The following is a 25381-nucleotide window of genomic DNA, read 5'->3' as shown; positions in this document are numbered from 1 at the left end:
GTAGGAAATGATACTTTTTTACTTTTATTTTTATTTTTTATTGTATTTTAAATTCTGGGGTACATATGCAGAACATGCAGATTTGTTACATAGGTATACACATGCCATGGTGGTTGGCTGCATTCAACTTCTATTGTATATTAAAGGGTACATATGTACATTTGTTGTATAGGTATATTGTGTGATGCTTAGATTTGGAGTACAAATAATCCCATCACTGAGATAGATGAGCATAATACCCAACAGGTAGTTTTTCAGCTTATGCCTTCCTGTCCCTCCCTCATCTAGTAGTCCCCAGTATCTATTGTTTCCATCTCTGTGTTTATGTACATTCAGTATTTAGCTCCTGCTTACAAGTGACAATATGCAGTATTTGGTTTTCTGTTTTTATTTTAATTCACTTATAATAATGGCCTTCAGCTCCATTCATGTTGCTGCAATGGACATGATTTTGTTCTTTATTATGGCTGTGTAGTGTTCCATGTTGTATATGTACCACATTTTCTTTATCCAGATTACTGCCGATGGTCACCTAGGTTAATTCCATATCTTTGCTATTGTGAATAGTGCTGCTGCAATGAACATGTGAGTGCATGTGCTTTTTGGTAGAATGATTTGATTTCTTTTGGATATATACCCAGTAATGTGAGTGCTGGGTCAAATGATAGTTCTGTTTTAAGTTTCTTGACAAATTTCTAAACTGCTTTCCACTAATACTTAACTAGTCTGCATTTATACCAACAAGTATAAGTGTTCCCTATTCTCTGCAGCCTCACTAGCATCTGTTTTTTTATTTTTTAACTATTTAATCATCACTATTCTGACTGGTATGAGAAGGTGTCTTATTGTGGTTTCGATTTGTGTTTCTCTGATGATTAGTGATGTTGAACATTTTTTGGTGTTTGTTGATTGCTACTATTTATTCTTTTGGGAAGTATTTGTTCAGGTCTTTTGCACATTTTTATTTTTATTTTTTCTTATTTCAATAGTTCTGGGGGTACAGGTGTGTTTTCTATTTGTAGAATCATATCATCAGCAAAGAGAGAGTTTGACTTATCTTCTTGAATGTCTTTTATTTCCATTCTCTAGCCTGATTGTTCTGGTGAAGACTTTCAGTAAAATGTTGAATAGGACTGGTGAGAATGGGAATCCTTGTCTTGCTCTAGTTCACAAGAGGAATGTTTCCAGCTTTAGCCAGTTCAGTAGGAAGTGGGCTGTGAGTTTGTCATAGATTGCTCTTATTATTTAGAGGTATAGTCCTTCAATACCTAGGCTGTTGAGGGTTTTTATCATGCAAATATTTTGGATTTTGTCAAAGGCTTTTTCTTTGTCTATTGAGATGATCATGTGATCTTTGTTTCATTCTGTTTATGTGGTGAATCACATTTATGAATTTGTGTATGTTGAACCAAACTTATATCTCAGGAATAAAGTCTACTTGGTCTCAGTAAATTAACTTTCTGAAGTGCTGCTGGATTTGGTTTGCTAGTACTTCGTTGTGCATGTTTGTATCTGTTTTCATCAAGGAATTGGCCTGAAGTTTTTTTTTTTCTTTTTTGGTTGTGTCTTGGCCAGAATTTGGTATGAGGATGGTGATGGCTTTGTAGAATGAGTTAGGGAGAAGCCCCTGTAAACTAGTTTCAGTAGGAGTGTTATCAGTTTTTCTTTATACATCTGATAGAATTCAGCTGTGAATCCATCTGTTCCAGGGTGCTTGGTAGTGGGTAGGGTTTTTATGATTAGTACTGGTTCACTTTCAAGTATTTTTATTGGTCTGTTCAGGTTTTCACTTTCCTCCCGTTTTAATCTTGGTGGTGGTATGTTTCCAGGAATGTATCCATTTCCTCTAGATTTTCCAATTTGTGTATGTAGAGGGGTTCATAAAACTCTCTGAGGATCTTTTGTAATTTGAGGGATTAATTGTAATGCCATCTTTGTCATTTCCGATTATGCTTCCTTTTTTATTTTTTGCTTTGTTAAACTAGCTAGCAGTCTATTGATCTTGTTCATTCTTTCAAATAACTAATTTTTGGTTTCATTGATCTTTTGTATACTTTTGTATCTCAATTTCATTCATCTTTTTCTCTGATTTTATATATTTTGTTCCTTATGCTATGTTTGGGGTTCGTATTTTGTTTTGTTTCTAGTTCCTCTATGTGCAATATTAGATCATTAATTTGAAATATTCTATCTTCTTAATGAAGATTTTAGTGGTATAAGCTTCCCTTTTAATACGACTTTAGCTGCATCCTAAAGATTTTGGTAAGTTGTGTCTCTATTTTCATTAAGTTTAAATAATTTTTAAAATTTTGTCTCAATTCCATTGTTCACTGAAGAGTTATGTAGAAGCAAGTTATTTAATTTTCATGTTTCTGTGTAGTTTTGAGCACTAATATTGATATTAATTCCTACTGTGTTCTGAGAGCATGTCTGGTATACCGTCATTTTTTAAAATACATTGAGACTTGCTTTATGTCCAAGTAAGCAGTTGATCTTAGAATACATTTAGTGTGCATTTGAGAAGAAGTAGATTCTGCAGTTGTTGAGTGGAGTGTTTTGTAGATACCTATTAGGTCCAATTGGTCAGGTGCCAATTTTAAATTAAGAATTTCTTTGTTAGTTTTCTGCCTTGAAAATCTGTCTAACCCTGTCAGTGGGTTGCTGAAGTCCTCCACTACGATTGTGTGGCTGTTTAAATCTTTTCATAGGTCAAGAAGTACTTGTTTTATAAACTTGTGTGCTCCAATGTTGGGTGCATATATACTGAAGATAGTTATGTCTTCTTGTTGAAATGAAAGCTTTATCACTATGTACCACCCTCCTTTTTTTTTTTTCATCTTGATTGTTAATCGATACTGTTTGGCTGTGTCCTCACCCAAATCTCATCTTGAATTGCAGTTCCCATAATCCCTACCAATGTGGGAGGGACCTGTTGGGAGGTAATCGAATCATAGGAGCTGGATTTTCCCATATTGTTCTTGAGGTAGTGAAGATGTGTCATGGGATGTGATGGTTTATATATGGAAATTCCCCTGCACAAGCTCTCTTGCCTGCTACCATATGAGATGTGCCATTGCTTCTCTTTTACCTTCTGCCATGATGGTAGGCCTCCCCAGCCATGTGGAACTATAAGTCTATTAAACCTCTTTCCTATATAAATTATCCAATCTCATATATGTCTTTATTAGCAGTGTGAGAACTAACTAATACAGTAAATTTTTACTATTGGGGTGCTGCTATAAAGATACCCAAAAATATGGAAGCAACTTAGGAACTGGGTAACATGCAAAGGTTGGAACAGTTTGGAGGGCTGTGAAGAGAACAGGCAAATGTGGGAAATTTTGGGACTTCATAGAGACTTGTTGAATGTCTTTGATCAAAATGCTGATAGTGTTATTGACAATGAAGTCCAGAGTGAGGTCATATCAGATGGAGATGAAGAACTTGTTGAGAACTGGAACAATGGTGACTCTTGCTGTGTTTTAGCAAAGAGACTGGCAGCATTTTTCCCCTCCACAAGAGAGTTGTGGAACTTCAAATTGAGAGATTATTGAGGGCATCTGGAAGAAGAAATTTCTAAGTAGCAAAGCATTCAATATGTGACTTGGGTGCTGCTAAAACATTGTTTTATTCATTCACAAAAATATGGTTTGGAATTAGAACTTAACGGTTAACAGGAAAGCAGAGCATAAAAGTTTGGAAAATTTGCAGCCCAATAATGCGATGAAAAAGTAAAACTGATTTTTGAGGAGAAATTCAAGCCAGCTGCAGGAATTTGCATAAGTAATGAGGAGCCAAATATTAATTGCCAAGACAATGGGGAAAATGTCTCCAGAGCATGTCATAAGTCTTCACAGCAGTGTGTTCCATCACAGGCCTGGAGCTCTAGGAGGAAAATGGTTTTTTGGGCTGGGCCCAAGGCCTTGCTGCCTGTACAGTCTTGGGTCTTGGCACCCTGCATCTCAGCTATGGTTAAAAGCAGCCAACATAGATCTATGGCTGTTTCTTCAGATAGTACAAGCCCCAAGTCTTGGTGGCTTCCACGTGGTGTTGGGAGAGCAGGTGCAAAGAAGTCAAGAACTGGGGTTTGGAAACCTCTGCCTGGATTTCAGAAAATATATGGAAATGCCTGAATGTCCAGGAAAAAGCTTGCTGCAGGATTGGAGGCCTCATGGAGAACCTATGCTAGGGCAGTGCAGATGGGAAAGGTGGAGTCAGAGCCCCTACACAGAATTCCCACTGCAGTATTGGCTAATGGAACTCTGAGAAGAAGGCCACTATTCTTCAGACATCAGAATGGCATATCCACCAATGGCATATACTGTGTGCCTGGAAAAGCTACAAATACTCAAAACCCTACAAAGCCAAAGGAGCAGAGCTGCCCAAGGCCATGGGAGCCCACCTCTTACATGAGTGTGACCTGCATGTAAGTCATGGAGTCAAAGGAGATGATTTCAAAGCCTTAAGATTTGACAACCCCATTGGATTTCAAACTTGCATGTGGCCTGTAGCTCCTTCCTTTGGCCAATTTCTCCCATTTGGAATGGTTATACTTACCGAATGCCTGTGCCACCATTGTATCTAGGAAGTAACTAACTTGCTTTTGATTTTACAGGATCATAGATTGAATGGAGTTGCCTTGTCTCAGATGAGAGTTTGAGCTGTCTTTTGAGGTAATGCTGAAATGAGTTAAAAGTTTGGGGGACTGTTGCAAAAATATGATTGGTTTTGAAATGTAGGGACATGAGATTTGGGAGGAGCCAGGGGATAAATGATATGGTTTGACTGTGTCCTTATCCAAATCTCACCGACAACTGTAAAAATCCCCATGTGTCAAGGGTGGGGCCAGGTGGCGATAACGGAATTATGGGGAGTGATTGCCCCCATACAGTTCTCATTGTAGTAATTCTTATGGGATCTTACTGTTTTATTAATGGGAATTGCCCTGCACAGGCCTTCTTGCCTGCTGCCATGTAAGATGTGAGTTTGTTTCTCCTTTGCCTTCTAACCTGAGTGTGAAACCTCCCCAGCCATGTGGAATTGTGAGTTCATTAAACCTCTTTCCTTTGTAAATTACCCAGTCTCAGTTGTGTCTGTATTAGAAGCATGACAGCAGATTAATACACTCTCGAAATTATATTCAACTGTTATTTTTACTCAAGTTTTGTTAGCATGATGGTGGAGGGTGGGGACATTGTCTGATGTTATAATTACACCTTAGTGCTTGGAAAATATTATGGACCTGTGTCTTGAAAGTGTTGTATTTACAAGAGTTTCTACTCTTCTCCAGAGTTGAACCTTCTTATCCCATCCTATTACCTTTCTCAAGCTGCAATAGGTAAGCACTAGAGGCTTCATGATACAGTTTTCAGGGACTTCTCAAGATTAAGGCTTTTGTTACTTAGAGGGTATAAAGAAAATGAGTTACTGATATCTTCTCATTCTTTGTCCTAGTTATGATGACATTGCACTAGAGTCCTTAAGCTACATGTCTTGATGGTCTTTTCTATATGGACTAAGCTTTTTGTTGCATAAAGGAAATATGGTAAGAAGTCTGTGCATATTTAGCTTTTCTTCCTCAGTAGGTGCCAAGAAATAAAGCTTTGTTTGGATTCTTCCTGCTATTTTAGAGTCTGGTGGTCTCATTGGAAGATAATCCAGCAACAAGATGGGATTCTCCTTATAAATATTACACCCAAATACTTCATCCTCATTAGTCTACATTTGGCCTCTAGTAATTCATCAAAATATCTAGTTCAAATTTTCTACCAGCTTGTATTGTATCCAGAAGTTTCCACTCAATGTGACCAAATAATCTTATGTCTCACTAAAGACAACTTTCTCTCTCCGGTTTTTAGGTTGTCCATTTATCATTTATCCGGAAACCTAAGTTATTTGGGGAGGTTCATATAAGCTTGTAAATTTGTAAATGATTTCATAACAGACTTAGCTATAATACATTTATTGGAGCTATTAGATAGGAAACTGAAATTAATAACATTAATACATTTTAAAAAGCTCTAATGGAAAAGGCAAATAACCAAGATCAGGTAGGTAACATATTAATCCAGGTTAACATTCTCAATTCTAAGAGTTAATGAGTTTCAAGTATGTCCAATTTCTCTGTTCTTATTTTAAGATCAAGAGAAATGTCCTTTCAGTTCTCTGTGTCTATGGGCAAAACAGAAGTTCTTAGCTTCTAAGAGACATTTTTACTGGATACAGGATATTAGTTCAACATTGTTTGTTCATTCTGCACTTCAAAGATATTAATCAAATATCATCTGCCTGGCATAGTTTTGGAGAAAAACTGCACTATTTTTCTTCTCTCTTCTTGTGTATATAATGTGTGTTTTTTTCTGTCTGATATTTTTCTTTATCTTTGCTTTACAAAAGTTTGAAGGTAAAGTGTTTAGGTTTATATATTATGGTACTTTTCTGGTTTTGTATTCTCATGGATGTATTTGATATGTTTTATCATTTTTGGAAATGTCTCTTCAAAGGATGTTTTCTGACCCATTTTTTTTCCTCTTATCTTTTGGGGTTATAACTGCATAAATATTAGACAATGTAAATAGTTTCTTGTCATTTAATTTCAGGTTTACCTATTTTTTGGGGCTGCATATTGCTTGTTGATGAACCCAGCAAAGCCATTATTTATCTCTGTTGCTGTGTATTTTATTTCTAGCATTTACATTTTTTTTGCTGATATATAGTTTTACTTTTTCTATTCCATATAATTATTATTTTTTCTTTTTTTTGGATTTTAGGTTTGGGGTACATGAACAGAACATGCAAGATAGTTGCATAAGTACACACATGGCAGTGTGATTTGCTGCCTTCCTCCCCCTCACCCACATCTGGCATTTCTCCCCAGGCTATCCCTCCCCTATTCCCCCAACAGGTCCCCCGCTGTCCCTCCCCTATTCCCCCCAACAGACCCCAGTGTGTAGTGCTACCCTCCCTATGCCCATGTGTTCTCATTGTTCATCACCCGCCAACGAGTGAGAACATGCAGTATTTCCTTTTCTGTTCTTGTGTCAGTTTGCTGAGAATGATGTTCTCCAGATTCATCCATGTCCCTACAAAGGACAGGATCTCATCGTTTTCTATTGCTGCATAATATTCCATGGTGTATATGTGCCACATTTTCCCAGTCCAGTCTATCATTGATGGGCATTTGCGTTGTTTCCAGATCTTTGTTTTCGTAAACAGTGCTGCAATGAACATTCATGTGCGTGTGTTCTTATAGTAGAATGATTTATAGTCTTTTGGATATATACCCAGTAATGGGATTGCTGGGTCAAATGGAATTTCTATTTCTAAGGCCTTGAGGAATCGCCACACTGTCTTCCACAATGGTTGAACTAATTTACACTCCCACCAGCAGTGTAAAAGTGTTCTATTTCTCCACATCCTCTCCAGCATCTGCTATCTCCAGATTTTTTAATGATCGACACTCTAACTGGTGTGAGATGGTATCTCAATGTAGTTTTTATTTGCATTTCCCCAATGGCCAGTGATAATGAGTATTTTTTCATATGTTTCTTGGCCTCATGTATGTCTTCTTTTCTTCTTTTGTAAAGTCTCTGTTCATATCCTTTGCCCATTTTTGAATTGGCTTGTTTTTTTCTCGTAAATCTGTTAAGTTCTTTGTATGTTTTTGTAAATTCTGGATATCAGTCCTTTGTCAGATGGGTAAACTGCAAAAATTTTTTCCCATTCTGTTGGTTGCTGATCCACTCTAATGACTGTTTCTTTTGCCATGCAGAAGCTGTAAAGTTTGATTAGTCCCATTTGTCTATTTTGGCTTTTGTTGCCAATGCTTTTGGTGTTTTGGTCATGAAGTCTTTGCCTACTCCTATGTCCTGAATGGTTTTGCCTACATTTTGTCGACATTTTTATGGTGCCAGGTCTTATGTTTAACTCTTTAATCCATCTGGAGTTAATTTTAGTGTAAGGTGTCAGAAAGGGGTCCGGTTTCTGCTTTCTGCACATGGCTAGTCAGTTTTCCCAACACCATTTATTAAACAGGGAATCCTTTCCCCATTGCTTGTTTTTGTCAGGTTTATCCAATATTGTATGTTTGCAGATATGTTGTGTTGCCTCTGAAGCCTCTGTTTTGTACCATTGGTCTATATCTCTGTTTTGGTACCAGTACCGTGCTGTTTTGATTACTGTGGCCTTATAGTATAGTTTGAAGTCCGGTAGTGTGATGCCTCCCGCTGTGTTCTTCTTGCTTAGAATTGACTTGGCTATGCAGGCTCTCTTTTGGTTCCATATGAAGTTCAAGGTGGTTTTTTCCAGTTCTGTGAAGAAGGTCATTGGTAGCTTAATGGGGATAGCACTGAATCTGTAAATTACTTTGGGCAGTATGGCCATTTTCATGATACTGATTCTTCCTAACCATGAACATGGAATGTTTCTCCATCTGTTTGTGTCCTCTCTTATTTCATTGAGCTGTGGTTTGTAGTTCTCCTTGAAGAGGTTCTTTATCTTCCTTGTTGGTTGTTTTCCTAGGTATTTTATTCTCTTGTAGCAATTGGGAATGGCAGTTCGTTCTTGATTTGGCTCTCTTTAAGTCTGCTATTTGTGTATAGGAATGCTTGTGATTTTTGCACATTGATTTTGTATACTGAGACTTTGCTGAAATTGCTTATTAGTTTCAGGAGTTTTTGGGCTGAGATGATGGGGTCTTCTAGATATACTAGCATGTCATCTGCAAATAGAGACAATTTGGCTTCCTCCTTTCCTATTTGAATACCCTTTATTTCTTTTTCTTGCCTGATTGCTCTGGCTAGAACTTGCAGTACTATATTGAATAGGAGTGGTGAGAGAGGGCATCCTTGTCTAGTGCCAGATTTCAAAGGGAATGCTTCCAGTTTTTGCCCATTCAGTATGATATTGGCTGTTGGTTTGTCATAAATAGCTTTTATTATTTTGAGATACGTTCCATCAATACCGAGTTTATTGAGGCTTTTTAGCATAACGGCTGTTGAATTTTGTCAAATGCCTTCTCTGCGTCAATTGAGATAATCATGTGGTTTTTGTTTTTGGTTCTGTTTATGTGGTGAATTACGTTTATAGACTTGCGTATGTTGAATCAGCCTTGCATCCCCAGGATGAATCCCACTTGACCATGGTGGATAAGCTTTTTGATGTGCTGTTGCATCGGCATGCCAGTATTTTACTGAAGATTTTTGCATCTATGTTCATCATGGATATTGGCCTGAAGTTTTCTTGTCTTGTTGAGACTTTGCCAGGTTTTGGTATCAGGATGATGTTGGTCTCATAAAATGATTTGGGAAGGATTCCCTCTTTTTGGATTATTTGGAATAGTTTCAGGAGGAATGGTAACAGTTCCTCTTTGTGTGTCTGGTAGAATTTGGCTGTGAACCCATCTGGACCTAGGCTTTTTTTGTGTGGTAGGCTCTTAATTGCTGCCTCAACTTCAGACCTTGTTATTGGTCTATTCATAGTTTCGACTTCTTCCTGGTTTAGGCTTGGGAGGACACAAGTGTCCAGGAATTTATCCATTTCTTCCACATTTACTGGTTTATGTACATAGAGTTGTTTGTAATATTCTCTGATGATTGTTTGAATTTCTGTGGAATCTGTGGTGATTTCCCCTTTATCATTTTTTATGGCATCTATTTGGTTATTCTCTCTTTTCTTTTTTATTAATCTGGCTAGTGTTCTGTCTATTTTGTTGATCTTTTCAAAAAACCAGCTCTTGGATTTATTGATTTTTTGAAGGGTTTTTCATGTCTCTATCTCCTTCAGTTCTGCTCTGATCTTAGTTATTTCTTGTCTTCTGCTAGGTTTTGAGTTTCTTTGATCTTGCTCCTCTAGCTCTTTCAATTTTGATGATAGGGTGTCAATTTTGTCTCCATTCATCTCATGTGGGCACTTATTGCTATATATTTTTCTCTAGAGACTGCTTTAAATGTGTGCGAGAAATTCTGGTATATTGTGTCTTCGTTCTCATTGGTTTCAAAGAACTTCTTTATTTCTGCCTTCATTTCATTGTTTATCCAGTCAACATTCAAGAGCCAGTTGTTCAGTTTCCATGAAGCTGTGCAGTTCTGAGTTAGTTTCTGAATTCTGAGTTCTAACATGATTGCACTATGGTCTGAGAGACTGTTTGTTATGATTTCAGTTGTTTCGCATTTGCTGAGGAGTGCTTTACTTCCAATTATGTGGTCAATTTTAGAGTAGGTGTGATGTGGTGCTGAGAAGAATGTATATCCTGTGGATTTGGGGTGGAGAGTTCTGTAAATGTCTATCAGGTTTGCTTGTTCCAGGTCGGTGTTCAAGTCCTGGATATCCTTGTTAATTTCCTGTCTGGTTGATCTGTCTAATATTGACAGTGGAGTGTTAAAGTCTCCCATTATTACTGTGTGGCAGTCTACGTCTCTTTGTAAGTCATTAAGAACTTACCTTATATATCTGCATGCTCCTGTATTGGGTCCATATATATTTAGGATCATTAGCTCTTCTTGTATCGATCCTTTTACCATTATGTAATGTCCTTCTTTGTCTCTTTTCATCTTTGTTGATTTAAAGTCTATTTTATCAGAGACAAGAATTGCAACTCCTGCTTTTTTTTTTTTTTTTTTTTTTTTTGCTCTCCATTTGCTTGGTAAATCTGCTTCCATCCCTTCATTTTGAGCCTTTGTGTATCCTTGCATGTGAGATGGGTTTCCTGGATACAGCACACCAATGGGTTTTGGCATTTTATCCAATTTGCCAGTCTGAGTCTTTTGAATGGTGCATTTAGCCCATTTACATTTAGGATTAATAGTGTTATGTGTGAATTTGATGCTGCTATTTTGATTTTAGTTGGCTGTTTTGCTCGTTAGTTGTTGTAGATTCTTCATTTTGTTGATGCTCTTTAGCATTTGGTATGTTTTTGGAGTGGCTGGTAGTGGTTGTTCCTTTCTATGTGTAGTGCCTCTTTCAGGAGCTCTTGTATAGCAGGCATGGTGGTGACAAAATCTCTGAGTACTTGCTTGTTCGCAAAGGATTTTATTTTTTCTTCACTTATGAAGCTCAGTTTGGCTGGCTATGAAATTCTGGGTTGAAAGTTCTTTTCTTTAAGGATGTTAAATATTGGCCCCCACTCTCTTCTGGCTTGTAGAGTTTTTGCTGAGAGATCTGCTGTGAGTCTGATGGGCTTCCCTTTGTGGGTGACCTGACCTTTCTCTCTGGCTGCCCTTAGCATTTTCTCCTTCATTTCAACCCTGGTGAATCTGACGATTATGTGCCTTGGGGTTGCTCTTCTTGAGGAATATCTTTGTGGTGGTCTCTGTATTTCCTGGATTTGAATATTGGCCTGCCTTGCTAGGTTGGGGAAGTTTTCCTGGATAATATCCTGAAGAGTATTTTCCAGCTTGGATTCATTCTCTTCATCACATTCAGGTACAGCTATCAGACGTAGATTAGGTCTCTTCACATAGTCCCACATTTCTTGGGACTTGAGACTTTGTTCATGCCTTTTTGCTCTTTTTTCCCTAATCTTGCCATCTCTTTTTATTTTATTGAGTTGTCTTCGACCTCTGATATCCTTTCTGCTGCTTGGTCAATTCGGCTGTTGAAACTTGTGCATGTTTCACGAAGTTCTTGTGTTGTGTTTTTCAGCTCCTTCAATTTACTCATATTCATCTCTAAGTTGTCCATTCTTGTTATCATTTCCTCAAATCTTTTTTTACGTTTCTTAGTTTCTTTGCATTGAGTTAGAACATGTTCTTTTAGCTCACGGAAGTTTCTAATTTCCCACCTTCCAATGTCTGATTCCGTCATTTCATCACACTCATTCTTCGTCCAGCTTTGTTCCCTTGCTGGTGAGGAGTTGTGATCCCTTGTAGGAGGTGAGGTGTTCTGGTTTCGGGTGTTTTCCTTCTTTTGTGCTGGTTTCTTCCCATCTTTGTGGTTTTATCCACCTGTCGTCTGAGTAGTTGCTGATTTTCCGATTGGGTCTCTGAGTTGACGTCCAGATTGTTGACGATGAAGTTATTTCTGTTTCTTAGTTTTCCTTCTAACAGATTGGCCCCTCTGCTTTAGGAGTGCTGAGGTCCACTCCAGGCCCCACTTGCCTGGGGGTCAACTGCAGCAGCTGCAGAACAGTAAGGGTTGCTACCAGTTTCTTCTTCTGCTATCTTTGTCCCAGAATGATGCCCAACAACTGTCAATCTGATCACTTCTTTGTGAGGTGACTCTGGATATACGGGGGTCAGAGAGCTGCTTGAGGAGACAGTCTGTTCTTTATAGGAGCTCAAGTGCTGAGCTGTGAGCTCCATTGTTCATTCAAAGCTGCTAGGAAGGTACGTTTAAGTCTGCTGCAGCAGAACTCATAAACCCCCTTTTTATCTCCAGGTGCTCTGTTCTGAGTGGTTTGGGCTTTATTTATGGTATCCGTTGCATTACTGCCTTTTTTTTGTTGTTGTTGTTTTGTTTTTGTTTTTGTTTCCCCTGGGCTGTCCTGCCCAGCAATGGGGCAACCTAGTCACTGCCTGTAGAGGTTTTGCTGAGCCTCTGCTGTTGGTTCCACCCTGCTGCTCGTTCTGCCCTGCTGCCATGTGTATTTCCCTGCAGTCCTGTTTATATGGGTGTGATTAGAACTGCTATGGCAATGTTAGCCTGCCTCTGTAATGGCGGACTCTCTGTTATGGCAGGTTGCCTCGGCAATGGCGGGTTGCCTCGGCAATGGCAGGCTGTGTCAGCAATGGCAGACAACCTCCATAGGGGTGGAGTGCCTCGATAATGGTGGACACCCTTCTCTGACAGAGCTGGGCCATCCCGGTTTTAGCTGTGATTGCCGTGAAACTCTCAACCCTGAGCGTTTCCAATTCCTGTTTGTTTGTTTTTGTGGGCATGGGACCCGCCAAGCCTGATCACCTGGCTCCCTGCCTCAGAGCCCCCTTTTTTTTTAAGTTGAATGGTTGAATCTCCCAGGTGTTCCAGTTGCCTGCTGAAAGGGCGCCGGGATCTATGTGATTTCCCATGTGGTGACCCACTGCGCCGGCTGAAACAACGTGGCTGCCCAGGAATCTCCTGGCCTGCTTTATGTTTCAGTCCCACTTAATCAGATGAATGGGCTAATCTGCCTTCCCTGATCTCGAATTGCCAGTTTAACAGGGCAACCAGACCAGTGTATTTTGTATGGAGAGCCACTGCACTGTGGCGCCTGCCGTAATAGCTGCGCTGGCCGAAACAGCTGGGCCAGCCAAAACAGTTGCGCCGGTCAAAACAGCCACTCTGGCGACCCATGGGGCTCCTCCACCTGGGAATCTCCTGGTCTGTGGGCCATTAAGATCTGTCTGGAAATATGGCATCCACTCACCCTCTGCACTTTCACTGGTAGCTGCAATCCTGAGCTGCACCTACAGCGCCATCTTGAAAAGCAACCTGTAAACCTCCACTTCTATGTTGAAGTCTTACATCTCTTCATGCATACCAGCCTTTGTATTAGAGTCTTTATTATATTAATCACAGCTATTTCCCTGTATATTAGTTTCAACATCTAAGTTATAACTGAATCTGATTTTGCTAATTACTTGGTTTTCTGACAGTGAGTTGTTTGGTTTCCTTTTTTACATGACAAGTAATATTTGGTTGAGAGCCAGACATTGTGTTGTATACAGTAGAGACATGAATAAGTGGCCTTTATGGTTGGTAATTGGAAGTTTCTTATTCTGCTAGGTCTTTCTTATTGACAGCTGAGTAAGTATATCTAGAAATTGAACTGGGTTTGTGATTTGTTATAAATATGGTTTCCATCATTGCACTAATAATTTTGAATTCCACTAGCATTACCTTGTGCTTAAGTAGGTGTTTGGTTGCTGACACTATGTTTGCAACATTTCTATTCTGCCATCATCTTTACAGTTTTTCTTTAAGCCTATTTCTCATAGACTTTCTCTGCATACTCTTATATATACTTAGTGGTAGACATCTGTTACGATAACTCAACTTTTCCTAATCTATTTTGGTGGTGGTGTGGAATTGTTGTTCTCTGTTTCCTGAATCAGCCTGAGTCTTAAACAGCCCCTGTGTTCCAGGTTCTTGAGCATGAGAATGTTTTGGTGTTCCTGCTCCTCCTCCACAGTAGATTTCTATTTGTCAGGGTTAGAAAGTTCTCTCACCTGCCTCAAAGGTGGTAGGGTTTGTTTTTTTGTTGTTGTTCTCTTTTCCTGCTGCTATGGATCTTCACCTGTTCTTTAGTAGTAAAAAGGTTTGTGAACAGTCCCCAAGTATTGTAATGCTTTTGTTCAACAGAAAAGAGAGATTGGTATCTGCTGCCTTTTCCCGGGCCTGCACAACCAATATACCTCTGATTTTTCTCATTATCACATTATAATGTGCATTGTAAATTCCTCTTGTTTCTGACTTCTAGTTATTCCTAATTTTCTTAATAGTTTTAAAGTATTTTTTAGAAAATTATTAAATATTTTAACTGAAATCTTTTTAGCCCTTCTATGCTGGCCTTGACTTCCTCTGATAGTCTTCCCCAGGTAGTCTGTAATCACATCTACACGATCGTTGAAAATGTCTGTCTCTTCTAATGCCTTTGCCAGTTAGGTATCATCTTAATCAGTTTGGGATTCTGTGACATAATACCATAAACTGAGTGGCATAAACAACAAATACTTATTTCTCCCAGTTCTGGAGGCAGGAAATTTTAAGATCAAATCATATGCACATCCAGTTTGTGATGAGGATACTCTTCCTGGATTGTGGATTGTTGTCTTCTTGTATCCCGATATGGTGGAAAGAAAAGACATCTTTCTCATGTCTTCTGTTACAAGTGCACCAATACCATTCATGAGGGCTCTCCACTCATGACCTAGTTACCTCTCAAAGCTCTCATCTACAAATACCATCACATTAGGGGTTAGCATTTCAACACCTGACTTGTGGGGACAAAAAGTGTAGATAATTTGGTAGATTGTTATGAGTCACCGTATTTTCAGGCTTTTATATCCCAAGTAGAATGATGGCATCTGTAGTGTATATTTTTAGTGAAAATTGTATTGAGATCATTGCAAAGTCAGTTACACTTGGAGGAGATAATACATACATCCCTTGTTTCTTTCTTCAAATTTTCTCCAATGGTAATATTTTGCCAAATCATAGTATACTATCACAACAAAAGTAATGTTTTTATTGATACAATCTGCTGACTTTATCAGCTTTCTTGTTTTGCATTACTAATCTGTGTTTGTGAGTATGTGTGTGTGAGGGGATTATTATCTTCTATTTATTTAAATGTACATTTGTATATCCACCAACACAGTGAAGATACCAAACAGTTAAAACAGCACAATGATATTTTGCATTGCCCACTTATCATCACAACGATCATTTCCTCCCATCCCATTCTTAACCCTTAGCAACTTCATATTTTTCCTTTTAAAATTTTATAAATTCAAAAATGTAACATAAATGTAATTGTGTAGTATATAAAATTTGGGAACTGACTTAATTTATTCAGCATAATTTCCTCAAAATTAATCCATGTTGTATGTATAAATCCTTTGTTCCTTTTTTATTACAGAATAGTATTACATGATGTGGATTTATTAGAGTTTGTTTAACCACTCACCTATTGAAAGACACTCAGACTGATTTCAGTTTTTGAATATTAGCAATATAAATCCTATAAACATTTCTGTACAGGCTTTTTTGTACACATAAGTTTTCATTTTTGTGGGATAGATGCCAGAAGTTCAGTTGCTGAGTTGTACGGCAATTATATTACTTTGTTTTATAAAAAGCTGCAAAACTATTTTACAGAGTATACTACACCATATCACTTCCCACCAACAATATATGAGCAAATCACCTACCTCTACATTCTCACCAGCATTTATACTGTCATTTAAAAAAATATTAGGCATTGTAAATGTGTAGTGATATCTCATTGTGGTTTCAATTTGGATTCCATGTTTATTAATGATATACAACAACTTCTCATGTTCTTATTTGCCAGCTGATTGTCCTCTTCAGTAAAACATCTATCTGTTTATATCTTTTGGTAATTTTCTAATTGTATTGTTATATATATTATTATAGAATTGATTTTGTTTTGATGTGTGTCTTTGCCAAAATCTCATAATGAAATGTAGTTCTCAGTGTTGGAGGTGGGGCCTGATGGGAGATGATTGGATCATGGGGGTGAATTTTCCATGAATGGCTTAGCAGCATCCCCGTTGGTACTGTCCTCATGATCATGAGTGAGTTATCACAAAATCTGGTCATTTTAAAATGTGAGTACCTCCGCCCTTGCTCTCATGCTCCTACCCTAGCCATGTGACCTGCCTTGTCTCCTTTTACCTTCTGTCATGACTAAAGTTTTTCTGAGGCCTCTCCAGAACCCAAGTAGATGCCAGCATCATGCTTTCTGTACAGCCTGTGGAACCATGAGCCAATTAATCCTCTTTTCTTTATAAATTCTGTAGTCTCAGGTGTTTCCTTCTACCAATGTGAGAATTAACTAATACAATTATATGCACAGTATACTATTGTCAACACTCAGTTGAGCATATTTCTATATTTCTATTTCTGGGTTCTCCATTCTATTGCACTTATCTATGTGTTTGTGTCTAAATAAAACCAAACTGTCTTGATTACTGTGGATATATATTAAAACTGAGATTCATGATGAGTGATTCTTCCTATTTAACTCTTTATTGTAATGATTGCTTTATTTATTGTAGGGCCTGTGACTATTTATTAAAATTTTAGGAAAAATTTGTCTACAAAATCTTGGCTAAGTGTTTTTTTCTTTTAGAAAGTGCTTTTAATCTATAGAATAATTTGGGGGAAATTGTCATCTATGTCGAATCTTTCAATCCATGAACACAGTGAGTCTGTCCATTTATTTAGAGTCTGGATTTTTTGCCCTCATTATTACAAAAATTAGTACAAGATTTGTTAAGTGTTAACCTAAGTATCTCATATCTCATATTCTTTGGAATAGTTGCAGATGATACTCTATTTTAATTTCAGAGTTTTCATATATATTTGTATATAGAAATATGATGAACTTTTGTGTGTGTCATATCCTGGGAAGTTTCTGAAATTACCCTTTATTTTTAGTGGTTTTTAAGTAAATATTTTGGTATTTTCTATGTGGAAATCATGTCATTTTCAAGTAGTGATAGTTTTATTTCATCCTTTTTAATCTGTATACCTTATTTTTCTTGAATTCTTGCAGTGGGTAAAATTCTCAGCATATGTGGAATAAGAGTAGTGAAAACAGACATCATTGCCTCATTCATGATCTTAAGAGGAAAGCATTCACTCTTTCGTATTTGCAAATGTTTTTAACTGTAGGTTTTTTGTAGATTCTCTTTATCACACTGAAGTAATTCCTTTTATCCGAAATTTATGAGGTTTAAAATCGTGAATATGTGTTTGATTTTGTCAAATGTTTGAGTACATTTATTGAAATACCTATATTATTTTTCTTGTTGAGTCTATTTATATAGTAGATTACAATAATTGCTTTTTAAATTTTAAAATATCCTTGCATACCTGGAGTAAAGCTTTCTAGCCATGGTGTATACATTGCTGAATTTAGTTGATTCATATCATGTTGAAGATTTTTGTGTGTAAGCTCATGAGAGATATTGGTTTGTAGTTTTCCTTTTTTTGTACTCTCTTTGTCTAATGTCAGTTATGGAGTAATACTGGCTTTGTAAAATGGATTGAGAAGTTTTCACTATTCATCTATTTCCCGAAAAATGTATGTAAACTTAGTACCAATTATTTGGTTCAGTAAAATCCTGTAGTCAAACTATCTTGCTCATAAAATATCTTTTTCAGAAACTTTTAAATGAGAAAGTTTTAAAATTGGTTATAGTGGGATTAAAATTATTAATCTTGGTTGAGTTTTGGTAGCTTGTGATTCTTAAGGAATCAGTTTATTTATTCTAAGTTGTTAAAAACATGGGTGTAAATTTGTTTAAAATATTCTCTTATCATTTTTATGGTTGCAGACTTTGTAGTAATACTCCCCTTTTCAGTGCTGATTCTGGTTCTTAAATGTGTATACTATTTATCTAAATTTCCCCATTGGCACTACTTTATCTTCCTCCCTCATATTTAGATATAATATATTTTCCTTTTTATTAAGTTCTGGGTTTTTTTTTTAATTGGACTTCTTCTTAGGATTATGGTATTTTAAAGTATGCTTTTTAATTTCCAAGTACTTTGATATTTTTCTATTGTTTTTCTATTCTTGATTTCTAGTTTGATTAACTAATGAACAGTTAACGTCTTCTCTATAGTTTTAATATTTTAACATGTGTTGATGTTGATTTCACAGCCCAGATTATGGTCAGTCAGTAACGTATGAGTGCTTGAAAAAATATGCGTTCTAGTGTTGTCCTTTGGAATGCCCTCTATATAGCAATTAGATCCTGTTGGTTGATAGTTTCAATTAGATTTTCTATAACAGCTGATTTTCTGCCTAATAGTTCTGTCAGTTGCTGAGAGAGGATTTTGTAGTCCCCATTTATAAATTTTGGATTTGTCTATTTCTTCCTTCAGCATTATCAGTCCTGTATCATATATTTTGAGGCTTTATTGGTTGATTTGTACACATTTAGGATCATTATATTTTTCTGATGGGTTGATTCTTTATCATTATTTAATGTTCTTCTTTGTCCCTACTAATATTCTCTGTTCTTTATCTGATATTAATATGGCTATTCATGTTTGTTTTATTAATTTCTTCATAATATATTTTTCCATCCTTTCATTTTCTTTATTGTTTAATTTTTATACTTTTAGGTCTTGCTCTGTTTTCCAGAGCATTTGTTTATTGTATTAATTTATTTATTTGCATTGGATTTGTTATCGCCATTGTCTTGCGTATCATATAGTATTTTAATTTGTGTTTCAATCATCAACATTATTTTAAAAATTCATGAGGAAATGGAAAGTCTATTTGATGTATCCATATTTTAGCTCCTGCCCTGTATCTTTCTTTCTGATGCTGCAAGATTTCATCTTTTCCTTTAGTTTTAAATAACTTCCTGTAGACAATATTTAAGGGTAGACCTGATAGCTACAAATTCTTTCAGTTTTTCTTAGTATGATTCTTTTCTCCCTGATTCCCAAAGTTTAGTTTAGTCAGATGTAGTATTTACAGTTGACTTTTATTTTCTTTTAGTATCTTGTAATTATTGTCCTACTTCCTCTGGCCTCCATAATTACAGATGATAAATCTGCTATCATTCAAATTGTTATGCTCATATCAGTAATATCTCATTGCTTCCTGATTATTTTAAAGATTTTTAAAATTGTCTTTACTTTTCTGAAGTTTAGTTATGATTGTTTGGTGTAAATTGATTTGGGTTTATTCTGCTTGAAATTTGCTTTTCTCTTGGATCAATAGGGTTATGCCATTCTCCATTTGTGAGAAGTTTTCATTCATAGTTTTTTCAAATAGTCTTTCAACTTTATTTTCTCTCTCCTCTCCATCTCGAACTCTGATGATATGAGTATTGAATCTTTCGTTATTGTCCCATAAGTCTAAGGTTCTGTTTAATTTTATTCCCTAGTTAGTATCCTCTCTTTTTCAGGTAGGATCAATTTCTTTTTTTAATTTTCAAGTTCAATTATTTTTCTTAATTACATCCTCACTGTACTATTGAGACCATCCAGCACATTTTTATTTCAGTTGTTGTACATTTCAGTATTTCTGGGTGAGGCACAGAGTCTTGGACCATAAGGGACAAAAGGTTTCTAAGACCTTCTGTAGCTCAGTCTGCTTTGCTGGTCTATCTGCTTTGAATTATTTGAGTGAAAATCCAAATTCCCAGGACCAGTAAGAAAGGAGAGTACCTCCCTTGGCTGTTTATTTCTGACAAGGTTCTTAATTGCTGCCACTTGCTGGTACTTTCTGATGGTGCTTTTGCTTCCTGATGTTGGAGACACTCCTGTTAACTCTAGGAAAAGAATGAACATACCTCAGCTGCTTTTGGTTGCCACAGTGTGGATAAACACTATGTCTGAGCTGTCTTCCTTTGTTGAGCAAAGAGATGCAATACACCCTGCAGCTATACTGTTCTTCCTGTTGTGAGCTTCTAAATAATAGTTCTTTTTATTTAACACTTTGCAGAATTTCTTTTGGTTGTCTCTTATACTATTTCTAGAATTTACAGTTGTGTTTAGCATAAAGGTGAAGGTAAAAATAGATATATGACTATTTCATCTAGATTGGCGGTGCCTATAGTGTTTTCAATTGGGGAGACTTTTTTTTTTTTTTTACTTTGTGTGCTTATTTTCCTTTCTGATCTGTGCTTTAAATATCTTGTTTAAAAATATGTATTTCTTTCTTAATTCCATACAGGTTTATTCTTTTATATTTATTTCTAAATATTTTATAGTTTTACTATTTGCCTTTATGTTTTTAATCTACCTGTAATTACATTTCATAAATGAAAATAGATATGGATCTGATTTTACTTTTTACACAATATGCTGTAAACAAACAACCCTAAAATTATCAGTGGCTTTTTACAGTAAAATATATATTGTTCATGTAACAGTCCAATATTGGTGATCTCATTTAATCGGATTTGTTTTATATTGCATCACTACAGTCTTTAGCATGTGTCTTCCAATTTTATGTGTTTTTCTGCATCAAGTATTTGATATGAAAAAAAAAACACTTACGGAAGGAAGATATTGTTGGCCAGGATTAGACATGGCACAACTTGCTTTCATTTTTATTGTATTGGCTATGATCTCAGTAACATCATTACATCAAATGTCAGAAGATCCTGAGAAATGTAGTCTAAACATTAATTTTCTACTTATTTGTAATTCTGTTTTCACTATCCATTATGTATTAATAATAAATTTGTATATCTCTTAAACAATATTACAATGTCTCTATTGGTGTAATGTTTTAAGAACTATTGAAAGCAAGTTCTGTTTTCTTTTTTTTTTAATTGTACTTTAGGTTCTGGGGTACACGTGCAGATCATACAGGATTGTTGCATAAGTATACATATGGCAATGTGGTTTCTTTGTGTATCTCTTGACTATTATTGAACTCTTGTTCTTAATATAGATATTAGAATTGACTTAACTTTTCCATGACAAATTTAAAGGGAACTCACGTTGAGAGTTCAGTTGGAAAAATATTATGACTGCAGATCAATTTTGAGATAAATGGTGCCTTTCTAATCTTCCATGAATATGGTAGATTTCTCTATTGATTTAGATTTTCTATAGTGTCTTAAAAATAAAACTTTAGAACCTATTTATATTAGTCCATTTGGGCTACCATAACAAAATACCATAGACTGGGTGGCTTAAACAACAGAAATTTATTTTTATTTTCTCACATTTTTGGAGGCTGAACATTTGAGAGTAAAATGCCAGCATGGTGGGTTTTGGTGAGAGCTCTCTTCTTGGTTTGCCAATGACTGCCTTTTTGCTTTGTCTTCATAAGTTGGGGGATGGAACGCAGGGTAGGGGAGAGAAAGATAAAAAGAGAGAGAGAGAGAGAGAGAGAGAGAGAGAGAGAGAGAGAGAGAGAGAGAGAGAGAGAGAGAGAGAGAGAGAGAGAGAGAGAGAGAGAGGGGTATCCTCTACTTACAAGACCAATAAGGTTATTATGATGGCCCCACTCTCATGACATAATCTAATCCTAATTACCTCCTATATTCATGTCTCCAAACACTGTTACATTAGAATTTAGGGTATCAACATATACGTTTTTGAGAGAATTCCACTTTCAGTCCATAACAGTACTTAATATTTTAATGCTGTTATAATGTACATTTGTAAAATTGCATTTATACCTATTTGGTGATATGAAAATGCAGTTGATTTTTATATTTTGACATATGTCTGAAACACTTTCTGAATAATTTTCAAAGCTGAAAACTTTTACTGTATATGTGAGTTTTCTGTAAATATTATGTTATTATCTGGAAAAATGATAATTTTTCTTTTTTGGTCCATTTGCATATGTTTATTTTTTCTAGACTGTTTTCACTGATTGTGATTTTTGATGTAATATTACAAAGAAGTTATAACAAGAAAATTATCATTTTTCTTGATTAAAAATGATGATAAACTTTTCGAATACGTTTATTATATTCAAAATTTCTCATTTGATTTCTTTTAATTTCATTGGAGACTATTCTGTGTTTTCCTATACATGGTGATACTTTGTGCAGTGTTGGGGTTATTATTTGTGGGAATTTGTTTTGTAGACCTTGATTTTGTGATGGATGAATAACATACATTAACATATAGATATGGTGTTTTGTCAGTTTGGTTGAGGATTTGTGGTCATGTATAGACTCTTTGGAGAGTGTTGTAAACAGATGTAATTGTTGGTTTTTATTAGTCAGTGAGAGTTTTATTTATTTAGTAAAGTTTAATTGACAAAGGCTTGAGTTAGTAATATTAGAGTTAAGAGATAAAGGACAGGTTTTGATGCTTAAAGTAAACATCATTAGAGGGTAATATTTTGGTTCACTTTTTTGCAAAGTCAGAATTAATAGTTTCTTATATGTCTACTCTATTTATCATTAAATTTTTACAATGTGGTTTCTGCTTTACTGAATGGTTAGAAGGCTTAAACTTTTTAATATTATGAGATTTTTATATGAAATAGAATATGCAAAATATATATGTACATTTTAAGAGTAATTACAAACACACACACATTAACTCACACCAGATTAATCAATAGAAGTGTGTTTATTCATTTACTTATTTTAAATTGACAGATAAAATTTCATGTATTTATTGTGCACAACACTATGTTTTAAAGTATATATACATTTTGGAAAGATTAAATCGAGCTAATTAATATGATTCTTCACATAATAAGTAGAACTTTGGTAACAGTACAGATGTATTTGAACTTCTTGAACTTCATCAGATAAATAAAGCAAAACAGTTTCTCAATAATTTCATCAATTTGCATTTGCCCAGCAAAGAATGAAATTTTCTGTTTTTCTTTATTTTTATCAACCCTTAATAATGTCAAACTTTAAAATGTGGTCAGAGATTTAGTCACATTTTTGACTTACATATTTATATTTTCAATCCAGTATTTTTAAATATTGAGAGATATTTGTATATAGCAGGATGTAAGTAACCAATTTCATTTTTTCTTGAATATGGATACCTAATCAGTTATGTACTATTTAATGACAAATTAATCCTTTCACCATTTATCTGCAATGCTGCCTTTTAGTTTATCCTATGCAGGTGTGTATTTGAAGTCCCAATTCTGTACTTTTGATGAAATCACTTAGCTATAATACAATATTTCATTGTCTTGATAAATATAGCTTTAGAATTACTACTGATAAATCATGATGTTATTAAAATTGTATTATTTAGAAATGTTATTAACTGCTTATTGCTGATATATTAACATGCAGTTTCTCTGTATATTGATTTTTCCATCCAGCACTTTTTTAAACTCTCATAATTTATACAGTTATTATGTATGTTGTTGTGTATTTTCTCTGAAAAAAATAATTTTTGTTTACATATCGATATTTTTTCTTCCTTTCTAATACTTATACACTTTTCTTCTTACCTTGCCTTAGTGCACTGGCAGTGTTTTGAAAGCCATAGCAGGCATCTTTCCCTTGTTTATTAAAGCTAAAGTAACACTATTAATGACAAACTGTTAAGGATGATTGTTTTGTATTTTCGACCCTTTATCGTGTGAACAATGTTTTCTTATCTTTTTAGTTTATCAAGTGCATTTTTCAAATTGCCAGATAAGATTATATATTTGAACTACTTATCTTTCTATAACATTTTATATTAATTGAATTTCTAACATTAAACCAAAGTTATATCAGTAATTGAAACTCAGCTTTGTTCTTTTCTAGCATTGCTGAGTTTATTTTATTTATATTTTAGCTTCAGATAGTTTGTCCACCAATGTGTCAATATGTGAGATTGCCTGAGGTTTTTCTATCTTGTAATGTCCTTGATGATTCTTAGTAGTAACGTCATGCTAGTTTATAAGTAAGTTGGAGTGTAGGCCCTATAATACTAATTGCCAGGAAAATTTTTTAAAGACTGTAATTATGTTTCCTGTATTATTGGTAGAATTCACTGGTGAAGACAACTAAGCCCAAAGCCTAGTTTGACTATTGCTCTGCCCCTTAAGGAATTATTCAGGCTTCATATTTCTTTATGAGTCTGTGTAATATATTATAAGACATATTGTAGCTATAAAATAAATGATACCCAAAAAGCCCACACAAGTGTCTCACAAGGCTGATAGGGTGTATAACTTAGCAGTGTAATGCAACGTAGTCCTAGACGTAAAGAGATAAGACCACCTAAGCACAAATACAACTTTCCTAAACCTTAAAACAAAGCTTATTTTTACAAGAATAACTTAATTACTTTTATGATAGGAAACCCTGGTAACTGCCTGGACTAAACAATAAGTAAAAGAAAAAGGAAAGAATTCCCCAAATTCTGAGAATGGTCTCTAAACAGTGACCTTCCCAGTCATTCTGTCATCTGGCTCTCTGATTGTATCTGGCCTATGACACCACCCTGTCTCCACCACCCATCTTATAAGAACATTGCCAGAATAAACTCCCTGAACATCAGATGATGTCTAAGACTCATCATTGATACAAATTGGACCAAACAAGAGAAGAATACCCTGAGGAAGTCTGTTCTGATCATTTAGTATTTTTAGACATTGCCCTGATGATTAAAAAATTCAAATATGTACTTATTAAGTTGTTCATAATACTCTCATATTATGTTTTCAAAAATGCTTAATTAGAAATCATTTCAAACCTACACAATCTTCTAGACCAGTATGTTGAATCCCATAGTCCTATTAACCACATTGTAAGATTATTAAGATTTTGCCAAGTCATTAACTTATTTTTATTTGCTCTTCTTTCTTGAAGATCTTTTTTTTCTTTTTTTAATTTAAAATATTTAATTGTTGTGACTACTTAATAGATATATATCATTATGGGGTAAATCGGAATCATTATGGGGTAAATCAGATCTTTTGATACAGGCATACAATATGAAATAAGCACATGATGGAGAATAGGGTATGCATCCCCTCAAGCATTTATCTTTTGTATTACAAACCATCCAGTTATTCTTGTTTAATTACCTTAAAATGTACATTTAAATAATTTTCACTATAGTCATCCTGTGGTGCTATCAAATGCTAGGTGTTGTTCATTTTTTTCAAACAACTTTTTGTACTCATTCACAGTCCTCACTCCCCCCCAATTCCTGATATGATTTAAATCCTACGTATTTTACTAAATGTCACTAAAAATGTAAAATTGTATTTACATTACCTTTGTGTTCATTGTAACACCTAACAGTTTGA

This window comes from Callithrix jacchus, chromosome X, assembly GCF_049354715.1.
Source record: "Callithrix jacchus isolate 240 chromosome X, calJac240_pri, whole genome shotgun sequence".
Lineage (NCBI taxonomy): Eukaryota > Metazoa > Chordata > Mammalia > Primates > Cebidae > Callithrix > Callithrix jacchus.
The sequence above is the reverse complement of the archived record's forward strand: the minus strand, read 5'-3'. Positions refer to the sequence as shown.